The following is a 24,398-nucleotide window of genomic DNA, read 5'->3' as shown; positions in this document are numbered from 1 at the left end:
CGATTTGTCTTATAGCCTCAAGGCTAGTAACTCTTTGAAATGGCAAAGGTTTAAACAAAAATGCTCTTAAATTTTAAAAATCTGGAGCTAAGTTGATCTTCGTCTTAATCTTTCTTTGCCGTTTGAAGTTTTTTAAAAAATTAAACCATTGACGATATTTAAATTGGCAAGGCCAAGCTTAAACAAAGTCTTATTTAGGTACAGTGGTAATGAGAGTTTACCTTTTTTATTTTTAATTTAAATCTGTCTTTGCACAATTAGCAAATTATTAAATGACCTCTCCTGCAAAGTCTGCAAGCAATTGCCTGTTCCAGCTAATAAGAGAACATGTTTTACAAGGTTCATGTTGATTAATTGACAAATGCTGATAAAATCAAAGCAGTGGGAAAATGCAGTGCACCAGGCGCAGCATAAATTACTTCTGTTCAATAATGTTTCCAGTGGGTATACATTTATGGCTTACCTTTCAATAAATATTACTGTCTTAATTGAAACATCCATTGTAGAAATTTATCTCTGAAGATGATTGTCAGGAGCCACAGCTAGGACTAAACATTTCTATATCTGTGTATGCTTTTCTGCTCAATTAAAGACATTGATTGCTGTGAACATTTTAAAGATGAATGCTTTATATTTTGTATGAAAGGAACACAAACACATTTTAATATACTTGGAAAATCATACACTCTTGATTGACCTCAGTGTTCTCTACATTTCTGATAGCTTCAACAATAAATACAAAATATAACTTCAAAACCACTAGCCTTACACCAGTCCATCAGCTGTTATGGCAGCTATGAAGGTCTCCATTAGAAGGAGCTGGCTGTTTTATGCTCGTGTATGTTTCCAGCATCGGAGATGCTTGGCCAGACCCAGATCTCTCCTTTTGCATATGAATGACTAAAAAAGATGTCAAAAAGATCTCCTGCATCCTGGATGAAACCCAAAGGTCCAGAGAATTCCAGTAGAGGGGGAAGGTAAGTCAGGGCACAGACTATCTTGCAGGGTTCCTACCCCTCTCCTATTGTGGTCCATGTCCATCTGATAGACTCCCATACTATAGTGCCTTAAGAACACCTTGGCATGTAAATTTAGGGGCCCAACCAAGCTGATCCTTTAGTGTAGACATCCTAAGATGTCCTGCTCATCCACACTCCTGGGAAAGTAGATATCCTCCACAAAGTGACATTGACATACTTTTCTCAACAAAGTCTTTTCAGTTCAACAAATATTTATCAAACCTACTATATGTCAGGCACTGTGCTGGGCCCTTGGGATATACACGTGAATCAGACAGTTTATCCAGAAGAAGCTTACAATAGGCAATCATATCTCTGAACATTTGCAATAGGTTATTTAACAGACATCTTTCTATAATTTGCCAAATTTTTTAGCTCCTGTTGTGTACTAGGCAACGCTCTAGGTGTTCAAGAAATATTCTGGATGTTTTCTTTCTTTGGTATTAATCAGAGGCCACTGTTCTCATGGCCCTCTAAGGCAAATGTCATTTGCCAGTGTTCTGTTTGAGCTACCCCACTTGCTGATTGCCAGTTCATATTGTACTCAAGATTATCGCAGCTGCCAGACCTGGATTGAGACTAGGGTTTGACTAGTAGGACAGGACTGACCAGAGACTCTCATTCTAAACTTTAGTCAAAGAGTACTGTGCCCCCAGGATGGGCATGAAGACTGTGAAATAGGAATATGGGATTGTTGGATGAAGGAGTTAAGGGCAATTTGAGGCATGTGAGAACCAAGCTGATTTGGGGATGTGGATCACAGTAGAGACAGATTAAACTGGCAAGCCAAGGCTGAAGGTTGGGCAGAAGTTAGATGGGGCTTATAAACAGGAGAATTCCAAGTATTTGACTAGAATACTGGTAAGCCCAGAAGGCAGAATAGCCATGGAGGGCATAGAGAGGCAGCCGGTTAGGAGAGATCAACGGAGGTTTACAAGCGGGTGAGTTAAAGCCCTAGGCCCAGTAGGCATTTAAGCATTCTAGGAGATAAGGAGCCACTGGGATGTTCAACCATCAAGAAACTCAGGTTTAAGAAGAAAAAAAAAAAAACGGAAATCCTTGCCACTGAAAATTCTGGTAATCTCGGCCACAAAGCTCTGAGCAAGTGGCAGTGTGATGAAGAATTTGAGTCCAGGCTCATTTTGTTCTCTCAGCCCAGACATCATTAAGACAGTGTCTGGCATGCTGTAGTCACTCCACAAATATTCCACTGAATTGACCTGGGTTCCAAGAGGGAGGTGGATTCCAAAATGAGGCCATTTTTATATGGCAGTAGACAAATTAAATTGTCTTGGCACTTAATGAAAAAAAAAGGCACAGGACAAACACACAAGAAGGAAGATGATCATTTGTTTCAAAGATGCCTGCATTGTCTCAGTATTTACATTTGTTCCCTCCCTTGATTTCCTTTCTTGTTGGATGGAATTTAGGAAGAAGGGGGACAGACTACTGTGGAGCCTGGAAAGTTCTAAGAGTGTGTGGTTAGCTATTACCGAGATTGGAGATGTTTTCCTCATGGGAGCTTTCAGAAAGAAAGCAATGAAAAGGGAAGGCTGAAGTGATTAAACCTTGCAGAACTCCCAGGTTTATGTCTGTGATGATTTCAGTGAGGAGCCAGAGCTTAGCTGAATTGCTTGCGTCACACCCAGAATCTCTTCTTATCTCCCATCAGGAAGGGGCTGCCTGATGACCTCCATCCCCAGGAGGCTCTTTTGCTTTTGGTGACAGCTGCCAGTAAAAATAATAGGAAAGATTGTTCCATGGGCCCTTGGTAACAGTCCTATTGTGCTGGTGTTGTACATCACACATAAAAGTTGTAAAACACAGTCTTTTAAAAAAATGCCCTCTTTTACAAAGTTGGGTCATTGAGATCCAACAAAAACCACCTGGGCAGCATCCATACCCTTCAATAGCCATTCAGAGCCCCCAAGCCAGGAAAGACCTGAGCGCCATTCCTCATTCTGCAGTCCTGGACCATGTTCCCTGTTTTAACACTAGATGGGGCATTGTTGTTATTACAGTGGCTTTTTTTAAAAAAGGAAATGTATAAGACCCAGAAAGAAGAAAACATTTCTCTAGAACATAATATTGTTCTATAGAATCAGAGAGCACTGGAGCAGAAAACAGCCAGGAAAAGAGTACAGTCCAGTCCTTGCTTCTCATTCTTATTTGAGAAAACTCTGACCAGCCCAAATTCACGTAGCAGGTCAGTGGCAGACCCAGAACTGGAAGGCAGAACCCACGTCACCCTAGCCCAGGGCAGCCCCTGCCGCCTGCCTCATGGCCACATGCCCAGGGAAGAGGTACGGGTGGCACGTGGATCCAACAAACCATCTTCTTTTATACGGAGAATAATAAAAGAGTGAAATCCCCAAGGCTTGTCCTCCTGAATACATCCCTCCTACAACTTGGCTCTGTATGTAGATGACTCAAAGGTGAACAATGAACACAATTCAGTTTTTGTACATCTCTTACACACATTTTTTAAATGCCAGTATGAATGAATTAACTTGATTTTTTAAAATGTGAATAAAGGAAATATGTTTCTAGCTAACTTCAGAATTTGAAATTCTGGTTTAGTTAGGCACTGTGAAACAGGTCACCGTCTGTCTTCTTGGTCTTCCCAGCCATTTACTGGTCATCTTCACTTGAGCCATTGTCACCCCTGGCCTTTTCCTAGAACCCAACTGAAGACAAGGGAAGTCCCAGAACTTTTTTCTCTCTCCAGGTCCACCCAGGGGACCTTGCTTTTCTACACTTCCTTTGCCCTCTGTGAAAGAAGTAGAATATGAAGGCTGCAGCTCAGCCTTCACCTCCACTCACACCAGTGTGATTAAATTATTGAAAGAAAATGATCCGCTCTCCTTGCTCTCCTTGCTTCTAACAGGTCCCAGCTCAGAGCAAAATCTGCAGACCCTGTAATTGATAGCCTGGCAGACTATGTTTTAGCAGACTCTTTCTTAAGAAGGTTAAGGCCTGTGTTTTCAGCAGACTGAAAAGGGGTGCTATTGCAGTCCGCTTAAAACACTTTTGCTTTTTCTCAGTTCACTGGTAGCCCTCCCCGCTCACAGGCCTACAGTGCTAATTCTAATCTGTAGTTCAGTTACTGCAGCATTCTCACTTTCTCTGTGTCTACCAAAGTACTTCACATCCTCTTCTTACTACCTGTACTTCCTAAACAGCTAGGGTCCTTGGGAGAAGAACAGGCTAGTCATAAAGAAACAATCTAGATGGTAATTTTTGCTTCATGTTAGACATTGCACACTTAAACCTTTTTGAAGTAAAACGCTTTTAAAAGTCCACTCTGAAAATCTTGGCATGTGTGGATAATTGTTTTTTTCTTCACTTGGAACGCCTCTCCTCTGCCTGGTCTGATCCTGTTCATCCTTTACAACCAGCTCAAATGTCACCTCCTCGGGTGAGCTTCCACTCTCCCTACGCGCAGGTTGCCTTCCAGGATCTCTACTCCGTGCTGCCAGAGCCTCTTATTCCTACCACCAGAATATACCAGTTATCTCAAGTACATTACAACCAGTTATATACCTGTCTGTCCAGCCAGCACAGTTGTGGACTCCTTAACAAGAGGGACAGTGGATGGTGCCTGATTCATCTTGTATCACGCAGGCGGAGCATAGTAGATGATGTGCATCAGGATTTCTATGCATATTTACGGGATTAAGTCAAATTATGTCAGCGCCAGCTCTTTTAATATAAGGATTCTGAGCTTTTGGAAGGTGGATCATGTAAAAGAGTAATTTAAAAGTCATAGTCTTCTGAAATTTCCTAAAGACATTTCCTGAAGACTTAAAAATTTTTATATTCTTATTTTTAATGTGAACATGTTTTATAAAATCAGCCATATATTACTATGTATATGGGGACACTGGTCATTTATTTGCTCCCCACATCTGAATTGGACAGAATTTTTGGTCACAGATTCTCTTTGCTGTATACGAAAGATTTATACTAGAAACGTGTGTAAATTAATGTCTGTAAATAAAAGTGTGTGTGAAAATGCACTAAGGGAGCTGTTTATAGAAAACATTTTTCCAAGTGAATAATATTTATATAAAAGGATAATTTCTGAACTTATCAGAGAATGTGCCTTTTATAGAGTAGTATTTTTCCCAGAATGATAAAGGCACTTGTATATTCCAGTCAAAATTCTCCTGGTATTGATTTTGTTTTTCCATAGTATATTTAAAACACGGGACTTATTCTTAAGAAGATTTTGAATTTATACAACACATATTCTAAAGTTGACAACTCCTCTTACTGTCATCAAATTGGTATGTATTATGTATTATTTCTCATCCCATTAACAAAAAGATGACTGGCGTGGGCATTTAATGATTTTAACACAAATATTATTTGAAGGAATCAGTATATTATACGCTTGATTGGCAAGAAGCACTGAGGGCTGATGTGAACGCTGACGCAGAGCCGGGGTATAGAAAAGGACCCCAGGCATAAATCTCAGTGAAACACTTATTGTCCAAAGAACCAAAGCTGTTGTGCTTGGAACTGAAGTTTTTATATGAGTTTTATTTAAATGTTTTCATTTTCATTTTTTCCAGATTGGCCAAATTCAGAGCAAGGCATGGGGTAGGGTAGTGTGGGTTTGGGGATATTGTCGTTGGTGAGTGACTGTCAGTGTCTCTGTGCATTCAGAATGCAGCGTCACTGCTGCCTCTCGCCCTATCTCCCCGTGGTGGGCACAGCAGAGGTCTTTTAATAATGCATTCACTAAGTTGAAAAATAATATTCTTGGCTCTGGAACTACATATTTAACACACTCTCAGGCTATGCCATATGGAAAGCCTAGTGCTTTTGGACTGAGGTTCTGCCATGCATAAATAAAACACTTGAGTGTTGACCTTTTTCAGTAAACAATACTAGAAATGTTGAGTACCTTTAAAATTCAAATGCAGGTTTTCAAATGTGTTCTCATTTTCATGGGCAGCTGAGACCAGCCTGCACTAATACCCAGCTAATCTGGGGGCTGTGAAGAGCTGGGGAATCAGTCCGACTCGGCTCCTCTATGCTTGTTTTAGCTCCATGTGCAGAGGCTCTGGGGCCCTGGGCTGTTCAATTCTCCCTACATGTAGGCGTTTTAATTTCCCAGGAGATCTGTCTCGTGTCTGGGCATTTGTATGGTGAGCATCAAATATGGACCCACATCTATGCCTTCACCCAATTTTAATTAAGTGGTAAAACTGATCTTTATTTATTAGAATTTTGTTTCAAGCCCCAGCATCCCTCCTTCTACCTGTACCTTTAAAAACATTTCTATTGGCTTAAAAAAGAAAAGTGTCTTTTCTTGCTCCTAAAAAAAATATCTAAGGAGAAATCCTCCACTTCATTGTGGGATCTTGTCCAACTTTTATTACTGGTTCTTGGGATCACAACATGCAGAGTGGGAGTAGCTGGCTGGAGATTGCGTTTACCCAAAGATGATGATTACCAGCAGACCTGCAGTACTGCCTTGGGGCACGTAGGTTCTAGGGCAGGACCTCCAGGTGGGAGAGCTGTATCTGACCTATTCCACTGAATTAAAAATTAAAATCTGTTTAGAAGCAGGCTGGTCATTCTAGCCTAGAGCATCTAGTAGTAGTCCTAGGTTAATGAACGTGTTTTAGAATCATGTTTCCTTTCTCTTTGCTTCAAATGGCCCCTCTCCCTTTGTTTTACTCCTCCTGTCTTTTTTCCTCTCTGAACGATGGAAGTAACCATGATCATTCCAACAATTCGAGCTGAGATACTGATTTATAAAAACATACACCCCTTGTAAGAAATGACATGTGTATTTAGCTTAGTATAATGTAATTTCAATCAGTTAACTGGAGTCATTAGTTAATACGGAATTTTTTTTTCTTATAAGTCTTGGGGGAAATTGCAGCTAATTTGAAAACAACTTCACATCATAACACTTAGTTAATACCCTGGATGCAACATGGAATCATTCCAATTTCTTAAGCCTATATTTGTACATCCAACAGTATGTAATGACTACTAATCTTACATTAGAAAGATCAGAAATCAATAGGACAGATCTTCAGTCTTTTTTTGTCTTTCATGACTGTGACATTTTTGAAGCATACTGGTTATCTTATAGAATATCCTTGATTTGGGTTTGTCTGATGTTCTCTCATGATTAAATTGAGGTTATAAAATTTTGGCAAGAATGCCACAGAGGTGGTATAACCTTCTGAAGTGTATTAAGCATATCATGTCAATGTGTCTTATTACTGCCTGTTTGATAACATCAATTGAAACAATGTTTTCTCCAGTTAGCCAAATTATATCATTAATCAAACATAGTATTCTTGTATCATTCTTATGATTGAGGTTCATATTTAGTATTTTTAAAAATACACTTTTATAAATATGTATAAATTTTTGTGGATAAAATGATACTTCAGTGATTTGTAGTATAATTAACACTTTTCATAGCATTCTAGTTTTAGGCATTCATCTAAGGTTGCTCTTATTTTTAGTTTTCCGATTGGTAAAGTACAGTTTTTATGGAAACTACCTGAGATGATACATGAGAAAGTGATAGCAGATAGTAGTTGCTTGGCAAATTTTAGGTAAAGTAGAATTCTGATTTTGGTAATTTTTGTGTTAAAAAAAAATCACATTCAATCTCAGGGCAGCAAAATATCTTAAAAAATGTCATGAGTTATCTACATATTATAGTAAGCACTGTCAGCAAATGTTTAACTTGGAACCTAAAAACACTTCAATAATCACAATTAATATAGAGATTTTTAACATTTCTGGCTCTTCAAGTTAGCTACTTGTTTCTTCTTTAATTGCCCTGCTAAAAGACACTTTAAATTTATCAATAATTCATCTTTTCATTCATTTAGTGGTTTTTTATCTAACTGTTAGAATTGATCATTAGATATAAATGACAGGAAAGCTCTAGATTTATCAGACTTCAAGGTTCAGACTTCTGAGATCTATTAATAGATAAGGAACAGGAACGAGGTTTAGCTTCTATTTCTCAGGCTAAACCTCTGTGCCTAATTCACCCTTTGTAGACATTTATTCCCTATTTTTAATTTTATGTGCTGATGTAAGGGGCTGTCTCACATAACATCAAAGTTCTGAGAGTCAGAGCGTTTCCTCGAGGTAAAAAAAAAAAAAAATCTAAACATGTTTTGCCGGCCGGGCGCGGTGGCTCACGCCTGTAATCCGTGCACTTTGGGAGGCCAAGATGGGCGGATCACGAGGTCAGGAGATCGAGACCATCCTGGCTAACACGGTGAAACCCCGTCTCTACTAAAATACAAAAAAAAAAAAAACTTAGCCGGGCGCGGTGGCGGGCGCCTGTAGTCCCAGCTACTCGGGAGGCTGAGGCAGGAGAATGGCGCGAACCCGGGAGGCGGAGCTTGCAGTGAGCCGAGATGGTGCCACTGCACTCCAGCCTGGGCGACAGAGTGAAGACTCCGCCTCAAAAAAAACAAAACAAAACAAAAAAAAAAACATGTTTTGCCTATAGCTGTATGCTTTTGATTATTTCTGCAACCGTTTTCTGAATCTATGATACACTCACGGACATACCTATAGGCATATCGAAAATAATGCATTGTGGCTTAAAATGTTTCACCAGAAAAATCTGGCTCGTTGCTCATTTATTGACTGAACATGTGTGTTTTGCTAGGTCAGTGCTTATATATACGATAGTGAACAAAAGAAACAGAATGCCTGCTTGCATGGAATGCCAGTCTAGTGGGAGCAATAGACATTGAGAAACAAGTAAATGAAAAATATGTAAAAGCACACAAAAAATGTTAAAGAACGAGTTGCTGTAAGAAAGGATGTTCATCAATAATGTAAAAAATGTAAGAGAAAATTGAATTTCAAGTGAGTCCTGTGATCCCTCAGCCAGTGTTCTGTCTGCAGGTTGAAGCCAGGAACGCTGTAACATCACATTTGTGAACCCTTAAGATTAGAAAATAGGAAGGCCAGGGACCGTGGCTCATGCCTGTAATCCCAGCACTTTGGGAGGCCGAGGTGGGCAGATCACAAGGTCAGGAGTTTGAGACCACCCTGACCAACATGGTGAAACCCCGTCTCTACTAAAAATACGAAAATTAGCCAGGCATGGTGGCTGAGGTGAGAGGATCACTTGAACCTGGGAGGCAGAGGTTGCACTGAGCCGAGATCTCACCGTTGCACTCCAGCCTGGGTGACAGAGCGAGACTCCGTCTCAAAAAAAAAAAGTGATTAAAAAAAAAAAAATTAGCCAGGTGTGACCTGTGGGTGCCTGTAATCCCAGCTACTCGGGAGGCTGAGGCAGGAGAATTTCTTGAACCCGGGAGGCGGGTGGAGGAGGTTGCAGTGAGCCGAGATTGTACCACTGCACTCCAGCTTGGGCAATAAGAGACAAACTCCGTCTCAAAAAGAAAAAACATTAAAAGACAGGAAAGTTCATTTTGTAAATTTCTCACGCAGTGCTACACTGTTGAGCATAGAAAGTCAACCAGCTGCTGCTTCAAAAATTTCAAGAAGCATTCTCCTTCCCTTCCTCCTTTTAACTAATTACTCAAAGAGCTATGGATTGACTGTATACTACAGTGGCTGTCAAATTTGGATGCATATCAGAATCTCCTTTGGAGCTGTTTTTAAAAATGCCTGCACCTCACATCAGACATCAAAATCCCCTGGGGGTGAAGACCAGGCATATGCATTTGGAAAAGCCTCCTCAGGCAATTTGATTCAATTGCAATGCCCATCAGAGGTTGAGAGCCACTGTGTGCCAGGCACACAGCATAGCTTTGTGGCTACTGAGAGAAGCAAATAGCCATCCACGGGACAGATACATTTCTGTATGGTTTGTAAGTTTAATATTGAAGCATTTGATTGCTCTATGGAAAACTTACATTTTCCTCCTGAACTAAACTAATCCTTTAAGTGTTCTTGTGCCATGGAAATCCCTATTTTTATCCAACAATTCCTTTGAGGTGGAAACCTGGGATTCGTTTTTGAGTGTTACCTTCTTGGGCCCTCTCACTTCCACATTCCAGTTGCTCACCAAATGCTGCCTCTTCTCTCTCCAGAAGTACCTCTCAAATCTGTTCCCTCTCTTCATCTCCACTTCCACTGCCACTGCCTCATCTGGCCTGGTCTCCCATAATTACCTCCGAATAGATTTACCCTCCTCGGGCTTGTCTTCCTGTAGAGCTTACTCTGTACTTCTCTAAGAATTATCGCTCTAAATTACAAATTTGACCCCGTCACTCCCCATTTAAAACATTCCATTTGGTCCCCATTGCCTGTGGGAGTTAAACTCCTTAGCATCCTGCCTACATTTTTAGCATCATTCTCCACTTTTTCACCATGTTCCCTTTAAACTACAGCCAAACAAAAGCACTCATTTTCTGTAGCATGCCACATACTTTTCACACAGAAGTATTTTTGATCATAGTGTTGTCAATGCCTGAAACACATTTTAAGGTGTTTTATTATCCCTCCTCACCAATTTTTTCCTCTATTTAACCTTGGAGAAAATCTAAAATCACCTTTAAAGTTAATTGTTTTTTCTTCCGTGCTATTCCTATGAACCTGTGTTTTAATGCATCTGCCCATGTATCTGTATACCTGCTTTATACTGATGTATTTATCCAGGCCTCCCTTCTTTGGAGTGAGTTTCTTGTTCACCTAGAATTTAAAATGGTGCTGCACACAGTGGAAGTTACTAAGTATTCACTGAATGAATGGGAATGAAATCGGTCTGCCGTAAACCCTACCCACTGGCACTAAGTCCATTCTTTGGCGAATTGCTTGACTAATCTAGTTCACCTTCTATATCTGCTTTACTTCTAATATGTGAAGATCAGTCTTATCCTGTATCTTTGGCCCCAGGTCACAAACCTAGTAAGTTGTCATTCTAAACCTGGCACCAACTCTTTGGAATTCCGGCAGTCATTATGGGCCATTTCCATAGTTGCACTAAGTTCTCAAGGTCAAATGATTGAATCCCAATAAAGTTACCACAAGCTCAGATTTTCGAGAAAGGAAAGTGGAAGCATTTAACCTAGTGTCATATTATATTGGTTCCAGGACTGGGTCTTACTGGCTTGTTCTGTGAATGTCTGATGCTAGCTCTGGGTTGGTGAGTAAATCCCCCCATCACCACCTCAGCCTGAAATTCCATGTGTATTTTGTTTATTCTACCCTTCCCAATGTGCAGATTATTTTGCTTGCAGGGGAGGACTCACAAAATGAGAGTTGAACAGCTCTGTCATCTTTGCTGTTTATTGTTAATGGCCTTCCCCAAAAGTGTTGCTATTTTTCCTTGTTCTTCCTCTGAAGATATTTTAAAATACGTTCTATAAACATCCCGTTGGTATGTTTTTCAAAGTGTTCACTCCTAGTCCTGTATTTAGGCATCTTCAGCGTTCTTCTAGGAATTATTCCCACACACTGGTGCTTGACTTTACTCTTGTGTCCTTGGTACCATTTATTACTTGTCATTTTAGAATCAGAATTCATCAGAGAAGTCATTTTGTAAGCCATAGTGATTCCTATAGTGGCACCTCCTTTTCTTTCACTAGGATTATGACTATCTAATTATAGAATCAAAATTTTATTTTTCTAAATCTCTCTTACACTTATTAGCCCTGTTACCTGTGTGTTTATATCATACTCATATTTTCTCTGAACCTTAAAAAAATGTTTTCTGTAAGTCAGTGATGTGGATCTGATTAGAATTAATGTTCTCTATCCTCACTATTATGAACTCTAAGCTGCATAGTAACTTTCTTCCAAAAGTCCTGTCACCTTCATATTGTTATTGACTTTTTTTGCAGCTGGTCAATAGCAAGGCTGTTATATAGCTCTTCTCTGCCATGAAAGGTTGTAAACAGACTCCTGCCATTCCTATCCTGGTTTAATTAAAGCATTGTAAATCTGCTCTCCATGACTTTATTTAAAGCTCTCTTAAAATAGATAATATTTTATGTATTGTTTTTGATCTCTTGGTTAATGAATTCTGAGATTACTTTCTATGTTGTAAAAAAATGTGCTTTATTTTCTTTCTACTGAAATGATCTATTTTATGCTTTCTTTGAGCAGTAAAACCTAGTTTTAGTATTTCATGAGTTGGTGAGTAAATGTATGTTTATATTGTCAAGACTTTCCTAATCTTTTCAGTCTTTTATAAAGAAGCTCACTTTAGTTTTCTAGTTGATAAACCAGTATCTTTATGTAGGAAAACATTGTACTTTGGAAGCATGAATTTAAATCCCTTGACATTTTTCTCAAAGCAACTTTTTAGAGAATAAAACTCCCGTTGTCATTATATACATACGGAGACCAATATAATCTGAATAACTTGACTTAAATGTAAAACAGTAAAGAGGCAGCTATGTCCTTTCAGCAGCCTCCAACACTCCCGATTTCACACATTTGAGTTTACCATTTCCTGCCTGAGCTGCCTGCACACTTTCCCTCTCTCTCTTCCCACATAGGTTTTTGTTTTTTTTTTTAATCTTTTGAGACTCAGCCCATATTATTCTCTATTCATGGTGCTTTCCTGATACCACAGATGAAAATAACACCTTTCTTCTGCCTCAACCACACACTTCTACAATAAATGTTTTTCTTTAATATTATTTGTTTCAACATCTAGTTATTGACCTCTAAGGTATTATGGAGACACATTTTTTATGAATGGAAATAAAGCCTGATTAGCAGGCAGAAGTTTATTTCTGAACCATTATATTTAAAAAAGCACAAGTGACAAAAGCTTTCAAAATACCAACAGCATGTAAGTATTTTGTGTTTTTAAAATCGAAATGAAATATGTAGGTTGTGTGAGTACTGTGGTTTATTTTTTGAAGCATATGAATCATAATTATCACTATCCATTTCAAAAGACCCAGGCACCATTGTGTAAAGGACAGTATTAAACAGAATCTGAAGCTTGGTGCAGTGGTCAGTAACTGGGCAGAGAGGACAGGTGCCAATAGGATATCCTAGTACGTACCAGCTTCTCATGGCCTCCGCTTTCTCAGCTCTTGGTGGCATTGTCAGTTGGAACGGAGAAGGGGAGGATATAATGTACAATCACACTGCTGAATAGAATGAGTCCAAATGGTCAACCATGTTCTGGCCAACAGACCACACTACCCCTTAATGCTTCCCAGTGGTGAGGTGAGCTCCCAGCATGGAGTGCTCCATAGGAGTCCTGCGTTTTCAGTTGCTCCAGGTCGTAGGTTTCGTGGCTAGAATGGCATACTCCGTTGTATGGCCCATCAGGTTCCAGTTTTAGAATGACCATAAGGAAAACAAATGGCGTTTCCTGGTAAGATCTCATCATCAGTGACCAGACAAATCCCTATGACAAGTCCATCTTCTGCGTGCAGGGTATTATGCTAAGAGGTTTGTAATCTCGCCTTGCCTCTTGTGTACAAATATCTGGGAAATTAATGGAAGAGAAAACACAAATACATAGATATACAAAAACACACACACACACACAATAAGAAGACTTGTTAAAAGGACACATAGAACAGTGGTTGTCAAAATACATTTGTTCAGTGGTTTGATGGTGGATACAAGCTTAATAATTTTTGCTGTATCTGTACCATCAAAACATTTATTTACTTATTCATTTTTACGCAGTTCAATAAAGTACTCATTTTAACCTCATCCTAAACAATGATGTCTGGTTTTCTTTTAATATTTTTTCCCCTGACGCATATTAGGTTGAACTATATGAAACTGCCAATATTTGACCATTTTTTAAATCCACAGAAACATCGATTTCACATGACTCAAAGCAAATATAGCTATTAAAAATTAAAATAATGGTGTTGGTTCCCACATTAAATCCTCTGACATACCACCCTTGGGGAACTCTGGAGTTTAGAGAAGCAAGTGGTTGTAGAGAATCGATCTTACACGGTGTCTTGGAGGAGGTGGGCCTTTAAGTGAGCCTAAAAAGAGAGAAGCATAGAGAAGAGAAGGAACAGCCACACCCACAGTGGAGCAGCTGTGAGCACTGGCGTGTAGGAGGCAGCGTGCAACACCAGGCAGAAAGGAAGGCCGAAGGACTAGAGGGAGAGCGACTAGCTCCTTTGATGTCTCAACCCTTGCTTTTATTTGAAAACCATGTTTTCAAAAAAAGCATATGAGCACAGTTTTAAGGCCTCTCTCAAATCTCCTAAAAATTATTCTCTTAGTGTTTCGAATACCTCGAGCAGGATCAGGTACTTCTGCTAGAGAGCACATGGCTGTCACCAGGGTGACCATGTTGGCAAGAGCTCTGTAAGGTAAATAAAGGAGGCATGAATCTGAACTGCATGAAGACAGCTGCTTAGGCTATCAAATCCCAGGGAAGGCCCTACTGCCAATGTTAGCAACTGACTGAATTGAGGCTCCCTCCAGTGCATTCTAGAGGTTCCCTTGGCCACTCCTGTGGACATCTTTATATCTTGCTGGCCCATCTCTACTGTGCAAAGACTTCAGCCTCAGGCCTGTGCCCTTACCAGGTGCAAGTAATGGGTTATCACCCAGCACATTCCTCTGCGCTTGCTATAAAAATATATTAAAGGTCAGTTTCCCAGGATCAGTTTCCATGGTTGCCATGCCCCTGGAAGGCCCTGACTTAGCCCTGTCTGAGGTGCATTCCAGCAGGGAATGTTGAAGCATCTGGCAAATTGGCCATGGAACAACATGAACCATAGTTTTTGGAATAAAAAAGGAACAAATGTGTTGAAAAAACTCAGAGTGCATCACGTCATAGAAATGTGTGTCCTTATTACATTTAGAGCTCAATATAATTTAAGAAATTATGGCTAGGATTTATTATTTTCTTATATTTAAAGAGAATAAACATATATGTGTATTTTTTTTTAAGACTTAATTCTTTTAGAGCACTTTTAGGTTCACAGCAATTTTGAGCAGAAGGTACAGAAATTTCCCATGTATCTGCTATGGTTTGAGTTTGTCCCCACCAACACTCATGTTTAAACTTGATCCCCAGTGTGGCAGTGTTGGGAGGTGGGCCTAATAGGAGCTGTTTAGGTCATGTCGCTCATGAATGGCTTGGTGTTGTTCTTGAAGTAGTGAGTGAGTTCTCGCTCAAGGAAGACTGAATTAGTTCACCAAGGAATGTTCTCATGAGAGTGAGTTGTTATAAATAGGATGCCCCTGAGGTTTTGCCTCTTCACACATGTTCACTTCCCCCTCGATCTTCTCTGCCATGTTATGATGCAGCATGAAACGGCCTTACCAGAAGCCAAGCAGATGTTGGCACCATGCCTTTTGTACAGCCTGCAGAACCATGGGCTAAATCTTTATCAATTACTCGGCCTCGGGTATTCTGTTATAGCAACACTAAACAGACTAAGACATAGCATGTCTCCCCCATAGTAGATCCCCCCCAGACTTCAGACATGCATGGTCTCCCCCATAGTAACATCCCCCTCAGAGCTGTTACTATTGATAAGCCTACGTTAACAGCAGAGTTCACAGAGTAGACGTGTTTTATTGACAATTGCTGTTTGGTGAATAGGGTTAACGATTTGTGTCTAGCAAAAAGAATAAGGCAGGGCTGCTCCCTTAAGATAATAGTGTCTGAATCCCCCTTAAAAATAAATAAATAAATAAACAAAAAAACTTAAAGGGAGAAAGTAGAAACCAACAATAATAACCACAAAAGCAATCCATAAATGAATCTCAGGGCTGAGACGGAGTTGAAACTGTACACAGATCTTTAAAATGTCAAAGTAATTTTCTTTCTTTCTATTTTTATTTATTTATTCATTTTTTGAGACAGTCTCACTCTGTTGCCCAGGTTGGAGTGCAGTGGCACGATCTCAGCTCACTGCAACCTCTGCCTCCCAGGCTCAAGCAGTTCTCATGCCTCAGCCTCCCAAGTAGCTGGGATTACAGACATGCGATTACAGACATGCGCCACCACACCTGGCTAATTTTTTTTGTATTTTTAGTAGAGATGGGGTTTCACCATGTTGGCCAGGCTGCTCTCGAACTCCTGGCCTCAAATTGATCCACCTGCCTTGGGCTCCCACAGTGCTGGGATTACAGGTGTGAGCCACTGCACCCTGCCTGATTTTATTTCTTGTGAGTCCAGGGAAACCATAACTTCTGGCAATTACTATATTTCATTGTCCTTGAAAATACAGTGAATTTTATTTGAATATTTATTTGTTTGCATTTGAAAATGCAGTTTTTATTATTATTGGGTGTGGTAAGGCCAACAGATCAGGAGATGAAAAGATAGTTTGTTACTCACAGTTTGCAAGAGAAGGACGCATGCCATGCCACACAATGAGGAGCCACACAGGGAGGCGCCAGGCTCAGTCAGAAGGGAGAGGAAGTGAGAGCACCTCTATTGTGATTTCTGCAAAAGAGGAGACAAGGCAAGGTGGGATAAACAGGCACAGGATGGGTTAGTTTGAATAATTTAAGCTCTGGGGTATAAGGGCTCTGTCTATTACGTGATACTTGGCTCTGGGGTGATTAGGCCAGAGGAATGAATGGTGGTTGAGAATCTGAGAGCCAGTGAAGGAGGTGGTCGAGGGTCTGGGCTCTGGATTGGTTGGTTTGTCTTTGACGTGTGTGCTCCCCGGTGAGGTGTTTGCTCTCTTGGATTGGCTAGCCCCGGGAGGGGTGATCCCGCCAATGTCAGCAAGAACCCATATGTCAGAACATCAGGAATATAGAAAATCAAACAGTAATGATTAATGCAGCATGTTTCTACATATTTATGTGTGTGTGTATATATACACCCACTCACTCATAATATTTAATCAATAAATTTGTGTATGTGGGAGGGAAGGGTATGTGTCTACTAAGTACTAGGCACTGTTTTGGCTGATGGCAATTTACCAAGAAAAACATTTTTAAAAGGTTAAAAATAATCCCTCATGAATTACTAATTTATCAAAGAAATAACTATGTAGTATAACCTCAGATGCCAAGAAATCCTAGAGAGAAAGAAAATAAGGTTAGTAGAAAGACAGAAGGTAACTGCAGTTGCATTTTAGGTAGAGGTCAGGGATGACATTTTGTCAGAGAAGGGCCCAGGTGAGGGAACAGGGTGGTTGCACAATTATCTGGAGGAACCACAAGTGCAAAGTCACTAAGAGAAGATCACACTTGCTAGGCTCAAGGAAGAGTAAAAATACCTGTGTTGTGGGAGCTCCAAGAGAAGCAGAAGCTTTAGGAAATGATGTTGCCAAGGTGACCAGGGGCCAGAAGCTGAAGGACTTTGGAAACCACCCAAGAAGGATGGGAAACTGTGTCTGTTTCTGCGAAGCTGAAACCCTAAGCCCTATGAAGACAAGAGTTAAGCTTTAAAATCAAAATGCAAATGAAGTAGCCATCAGCCCACTCTATTTCCTTATTTTCTACACTATTAGATTTTTTTTATGTTCATTTGAAATGGCTTAGTTTGCAAATAGGGAAACTTAATATCTTTCTCCCCAAAGATCTACATTTAGAAGTTATTTTTACAGTTTAAAACAAATGAAAACTTCTCCACACAATGCAAAAGGACAGCTTCAGGTCATGACTGAAAATGACTTTCTGTACCATTGAGTTGCCTTGGCATCCGTGTGGTATTTAAATAAAATGAAATGCAATTTTTTTAACTGCTACACTTTTGTAAATCTAAGAGATGAAAAAGGAGCTATGAACAATCAACAATTTGTTTTTATTTTCTATTAAATTGTACTGTTTTTTGTACTTGGTATCGTTTACTGAATATAAAGTAAAATTCACTCGCACTCCACTTACTGTAAGAGTGCCTACAAAGAAAACCTCATTTCAAATCTAATTGTGGACATTGTGCCTTCATTAAAAATTCATAGGGTTTGTGAATGTGTCACATAAGTATGAGTCTCCATTATTTCCTCAGCTCTTTTCCCACTGCCAGTTCTGATCAGAATTTTAAAACACCCATATCAAGAAAGGTGTTCTCTGAAGAACAAAAAAAAAAAAAAAAAGAGGGAATAAAGAAAAGAAATTATGAATGTAAATAGAAAGACCTTGTGACCAAACATGCTGCAGTTTTCCAGTTTCGCTTCAGTATATGTAGGTCAATGGACAGGGGCAAAACAACCTTCCCTAACCTCTACATCTTGGTATTGCTATTTAACTGTTCCTCTCAGCAAATTTCAGTGTGTTATTCAATAGCAGCTGATCAGTTGTTTGTTTTGTTGTAGATAATGGGAGGACACTAAAGAGTAGACTGTTGGAGTTAGCTTCTTTTCCATCCTAATTCTCACACTTCTTCATCCACATCAGCAAGACCTCAGTAACATACAAAATGCATATTTTGTGCATGTTGCTCACACAGTGGACAAGACAATCAATGCTACACAGTTAAATCGTTTGGGTAGGCTCTATGTTGAGATCATATTGTTTATACTTTATATGCATTCACTGGTTTGCGTCAAGAATATGCAAAGTCAAGAAAACTAGTGGATAGCATAAAATAAGAACATATAACTGTAACACAACTGTGATTACATGGCATGAAGGAAATACACCTTTCTGGATTTCATATATAAGTGCACAGTAATTGTATTATGTTTAGTATATTTCGGAAATTACCTTTTCTCCTCATATAATCTTATTTTTTGCAGTTTAGCTCAGTAAGGAGCTTCCAAATCCAGAAACAATTTCAGCTCAATACAATTGGAAGGATATGACTATAACCTCCATTTTATTTTGCATCACATTTTTAATATTAACTCATGTTTTCTCTTTTCCTTGCTGCCCTTCCTAACATGGCCCGCTCGCCTCTTTGGTTCCCAAGCATGTGCTCCAACAGCAGATTACATATCCAAAAGATCCCTGCCATTGCTGGTCATTGCTCTGAATTTCACATTACACAAATCTTTCCCCATTTGATCTACTGGACCAGAGGAATTTACAAACCAAAACCATGATGCTTGTGCTGAACCCCGGTCACATACAGGCTCAAACTACCTAGTTTATTATTCTGCTCTCATGTGTATCAACAATGAATCAAAGCAAAATACTGGTAGAAAAAAAATGTAGACCAGAATATGTACTTTTCAGGTGGGAATAGTGGCTGGGAAGTTGTGCTCATGAAGCTGTCCTTAATGGAGTTTTTGCTGCAGCTGTCGTAGTCAAAAGCATTTCTTTCAGAGGGCCTATCTAAAAGGATCTAGATTTTAAGTCTCAAAATATATGACAGTTTTGCTAGTAATGTTTTATTCCTTTCAGCTCCTCCAAAAGGCATTATACGTTAGCCTCTCCAATGACTCGTGAGATGAGGATTGAAAGCATCAAGTGGAAAAGCTCAGGAAACTGGCCCACAGGGTACTTGTGACAGGAGCTCTCCTCTGGTATGCAAATTGTGCTGCCAAACTGCTGTGCAGGTTTCTTAGGAGAGTCAGAGAAAGCGACTTGCCCAGATCAGTTCTCAGGGTTTCAGTTTATCGCTACTGGGAATGAAAAAATAGCTGCCACAATAGGTGATGATTCTAATCAGCATGCGGGGGGACTTTGATTTGAGTGTCCCACGTGATAACTGACATTTATCCTCACTCTCTGAGCACCTCCAGAATGTCAGCGATCCCTTGGGATAGGAGTTAGAAGTTGGGTTTTCTGGTTTATTCAGCTTGTGGCTTTACCCACCTCTATAGTACTCACCCCTATCCTCCCCCTCACAACTGACCCTAGTTTCTATAGCTCCTCTTCCCAATGACAGATAGAAAGGAGCACTGCATTCCAGGCCCCTTCTTTGTAGCTAGCTTCCAACATGATGAGATAGCTTGTGTTAGAGAGAGTGTATTTGGTACAAGTAAAAGAAGTAGAACAGAAAAAGGTTCTGGCAGAAAGGGGGTGAGGTAAGAAAAAGTAGTAGTAACCCGACTCCACCTCCCAGCCTTTCTATACATAATGCTGGGACCAGCCTTTCTACCTTGCCATCCACCTCATTCACTGGTGCATTCTTTCAGGCAGTATAGTTGTGGTGAGGCTGTGGGTGATTTAGAGACTGCAAATAGAAGCTGTTGACACGGGGAGAATGGACCTGGACAGTCCTTGATAATGATGATGTTTATACCTTCTTTATCCCAAGCCCTCAGCTCAAACCACCCATTTACCCTCAATATATGTGTATATATATATTTGGACAGAGTGAAGCCCAATTTGGGTTACAGATCAACCCTAGGTAGACGCTTTATATGTTTGTTCTCTCTCTCTTTCTCTAAATACACAATTATTATTCTGACTTATTTAAGAAAAATGTGCCTGTCAATAAAGCATGGGTCTTGAGTTGTCTTTCAGCAGTGATTTCTGCTGGTTTGCCCAGATTCTTTCACTTGCCTACTTCTAGAACTGAAGTCGAGGGTTTGAGAAGGCCGACTGGGATAAGGGCCCTGTAAAGGTACAATAAATCTTCAGGTCCTGATTGCCGTGGGAACCTCAGACCAGGGCTTGACCTTGCCATGGCAGGCTGTCTCCTGGTGCATTGTTGATGTTGGCACTTCCCCTCAAGCAACTCACTACTCCTGGCTCATTTTTCTGGTTTCAGCCAACTTTTTTGTTTTCTTTCTTTTTTAGAAGCAGATGTCTTAGCAGAGTTGCCTTTACCAAGCCTAGCAGAAAGCCTAGTAATACACAAATAAGTGATTTTATACAGAATCTCGTTGTTGTTTTCTCATAAGAGACACGCTCCTAAGAGTATCTAATTTGCCATGCTGTAGCAAGTTCGTATCTGCCAGTGCTTTTTAGTTTGTTTAGCTACGTAACTGTATTATTGCAAACTTTTTGAAGACAAGGTCTATGTCTTGCTCACTATCATGTTCTTGGTATCAAGCACAGTGCTACATACAGTCAACATCTTATAAAGATCTGTTGCATAACTGCATCTGCCCCCAGGGATGGAACTAACCTTTACCCTAGACTTCTTTCTCTCTTTAGAGACAATTAAACCCAGAGGAACCTTCTAGTCTGACTTTTTGTTGGAGAAAGTTGGAGTTCCCCAAATCTATAAAAACAGAGGTCCAGGCTAGGACACATTGAGTCCTGGACTCTGCCATTCATTGGCTTTCTGACCTTGGGTAAAAATCCGAAGGAGTAGCCTTCTGGACCTTAGTTTATTTTCTTTTGTAAAAAGTTGGAATAACATCTATCTCGTAGGTGGTTGTGAGTCTTTTTCATGAGATTGAGGATGTGAGCTGCTTGCCACAGTGGCTGCTATATAGTGAGCTATTTTCCCAGCAGTTGCCTCTGATAAGTATGGTTGGCTGGCAGATAAGGAGTAAGGGAATGGCACTCCCCTTTTACTTTATAGACTTTAGCTTTGTTTGAACTCATTACATGTATCAGCAATAGTACTTTTAAAATAAAAAATTCTCCACCTCTCTAGTGTATATTGATATTTATTCTCAGATTGAAGAGAAATGTGTCATTGCATTTCTGTGCAAATTTTACCCCTAGAGAAAAGGATGGTGAATTAGCCAGTAGTTAAGAATGGTAGCAAGAGTTTGGGGAGTGTGTTTGAATGAAGGTGGTGACCCCTGTTAAAGTAAGGGTTTGATCATACAGTGAGAAGTCTGGACATGATGGTGTATTTTGTTTTATGTTGATTATGTGTCTCACTGTTACGTCTACCTTATTTTTATCTTATTAGCAAAATTCTGTGTGTAGTAGACATTGTGTCAAGTTGATAACTTGGACAGGTATACAAAAATATGTCTACTTCAGTGTGCAAGTAATAAAATCATCATCCTAATTGCCGTAATAGTCAAGGCCTGGTGAATATTTGGAGTTGACAGCCACTGCAGTTCTCAAATGCCCTCGCTTCACACACTGCACTGTTTAACCACCACTAGTTGCTGGTTATTTTCTTAAGTTGTTATTTTTCAATAAACATTATCTCATCATAAGCCATAAAATTGAGAATTGCTCAAGAGTAAAGAGATCAGAGGGCTTGAAAAGCAGAAGATCTTTTTCATTAACACTAGAAATGAAAAAAAGTAATAATGCTGGTGAGAATTCTTTTAAAATATTTGTTTAGGTTGGGTTTAAGCCATCTAGCTGTGAAAATAATAAACCATGGTAGCAATAGCAATATACTGCAATTCCCACAAAGCACATTCAGCACGATTTCCTTTTTATAAATAATAAAACCATAAATACATACGATGACTCTAAGCTAACATGAAATTGCATTTGGTACCATGAGCCAGATGTTTTTCTCTCTCATCTATATTCTTTAAGGTCAATTTTTGTTCATGCCTCCTTCTTCTTTTCCACAATTATTTATGTAATCCATGAATAAATAATGGAATGGCATTCGATCCTGAACTGAGTTTGGCAGATTTGAGAGGACATATAGCTTTATCTTACACACAGTAGGCAGGAAGGAGACAGTACCTCAGAACATAGCCATTTAAAACCTTTCTAGGCAGCAGCAGATTTATTTATTCCATATGAGATCAAACATAACAAGTGCGTTCACATCTGATGTGTAGTGTAAGTTTGTTTATAGGAATTTTGGAGAGGATTTTTTGTAATCATTTTGCTTTTGAAATTATTTGCTTACAAGTTATTTCTTTCATTTAAAACCAGCTCTGATTTCTCCATAATGGTACAGACTCAGTAATTTCTGCAAAGTGAGATAGCCCAGTTACAAATGGTTTTCAACTATAATGACTTTTATGTGAATACTGAATTTGATAATTAGAATTGTCATAATATGCAATTTATAGACATTTAGTTAAATATTTGTTTTAGATAGTGTGCTTTTCATTGCATGTTGACACAAAATATTTTCAGGTCTCCATCATTATTGTAGACCCTATGCCTCTAGTGCCTAGTTGAGAACACAGCCCTAGTTAGAAAAATAGACTAGTTGCTCAGAGGCAGATGGATCCTTCCGTCTGGAAAACTATAGTAGAAAAAGAGACTATTTGAGGAACTTAGTCCTCCAAATGTCATCTCCTTGTAAGGAAGGATTTTTATGTGGCACTCTTGAGAGGCAATTATCTCCTCCTATTGAAAAGGAGAATATGTTAATGGGGGACAATAGGGGTGGAGGACTTTTTTATACAAATCTGTGACCAAGACAGACAGAAGCTAAAGGCCTTGGGTCTGTAGGAGCAGTGTTTTGTAGTGCCCTTCAACTTGGCCTTCAGTGCTGGAGCCTTTCCATCAGCATTTATTCTCCCATCTCTTTTGTTGAGGTAGGAGGCTCCATGGAGGTTATCTGGGTTATGGGGGCCTGCTGAGATCACTAGGTGTAGCCAATTCCTGCTTTTGATGGTGCCTGGCCTCCAAAAGCAGCTAGACCATAAAGACCTTTTACCAAGAAATAACCAGGATTCAGCTTCTGAATCATGTATGTCCCTGGAGGTTGGAACGACCTTTCTGTGCCCCCTAATCTGCCTTTAGCCTCAGGAGCCTGAATACCTTTTGGATACTCAGGCCTTTTTCTCTTCTGAGCACCTTCATTTAAATCGTGCTGGATACAACCAGCAGCACTAAAGGTTTGACCCATTTCCTCAGAATGCTCGCTACTGAACTACAACTTTACAACTGGATGTCCTGCTGTGCAGGCATTTGCATCAGGCTCCTGTGCCCCCATAGGCCTCCCCTAACTACCCCATCATGCCTTCTGGGTTACCCCCAACAATGTAGCCATACCATTTATGAGGCCCTGAGAAGCAAAAAGGACCGTCACAGGGGACTCAAGGCTCCACTGTTCTTGCTCACTGGTTACAGAACATGAGCAGGGGCTGTGGGTGGTCATTCAGAGAAAGATAAACCAATGTCTCTGGCCCAGGACAATCCATGCAAGGTGGGTGTGTTCTGCTAAAGCTCCCTGTCCCAGGGCGATCAGGACTGCAGGGCTAATGCTTTATTCATCATGCTGCAGTGGCATCATTAAGAGCACATTTGTTTAAAGAGTAACTAACATGTTATTTGTGACCCTACTAGAAGAAATGTTAAACAGGATGAGCAACTGGCTCAGGCTGGTCTTGGTCTGATCTGGGTTTTATTGCAGGTAGATTTCCATAAATTAAAGGGCTCTAAGCAGGGCATTTGGGAAAATAGATAACTAATTTGCCGGTTTGCCACCACTTAAGGGTCAGTTATTTATCCACTACAATTAAAATATTCCACTTTGTAGCTTAATATGTTTTCCACGGTTGGGTCAAGGTGTAAAATGAGTACATAATGAAAAAACTGAGCACAAAACAGCACAAATTATAGAATTATATATTGTCTGATTTCCTTTACGTAAGAAGACAATAATGTTTACAGAAATTGCTTTCTGTGTGTCAGTGCAGCTGAACAGACCAACATTGCCTTTCTGTACTGTGTATGCATACAAAATTATTCTTTGATGTGTGGCCA

General features: G+C 39.8%; 1 protein-coding gene across 8 annotated transcripts in view; it reads left to right on the top strand.

Annotated features, from left to right (window-relative positions):
• ENOX1 (ecto-NOX disulfide-thiol exchanger 1) overlaps positions 1-24,398 on the top strand; it is a 494,357-nt gene that overhangs the window by 252,562 nt on the left and 217,397 nt on the right. The gene's annotated exons all lie outside the window — the stretch shown is intronic.

The sequence above is a fragment of the Macaca fascicularis genome, chromosome 17, assembly GCF_037993035.2.
Source record: "Macaca fascicularis isolate 582-1 chromosome 17, T2T-MFA8v1.1".
NCBI classification, from domain to species: Eukaryota; Metazoa; Chordata; class Mammalia; order Primates; family Cercopithecidae; genus Macaca; species Macaca fascicularis.
Note: the sequence above shows the minus strand (reverse complement) of the source record. Positions and strands in the feature narration are given on the sequence as shown.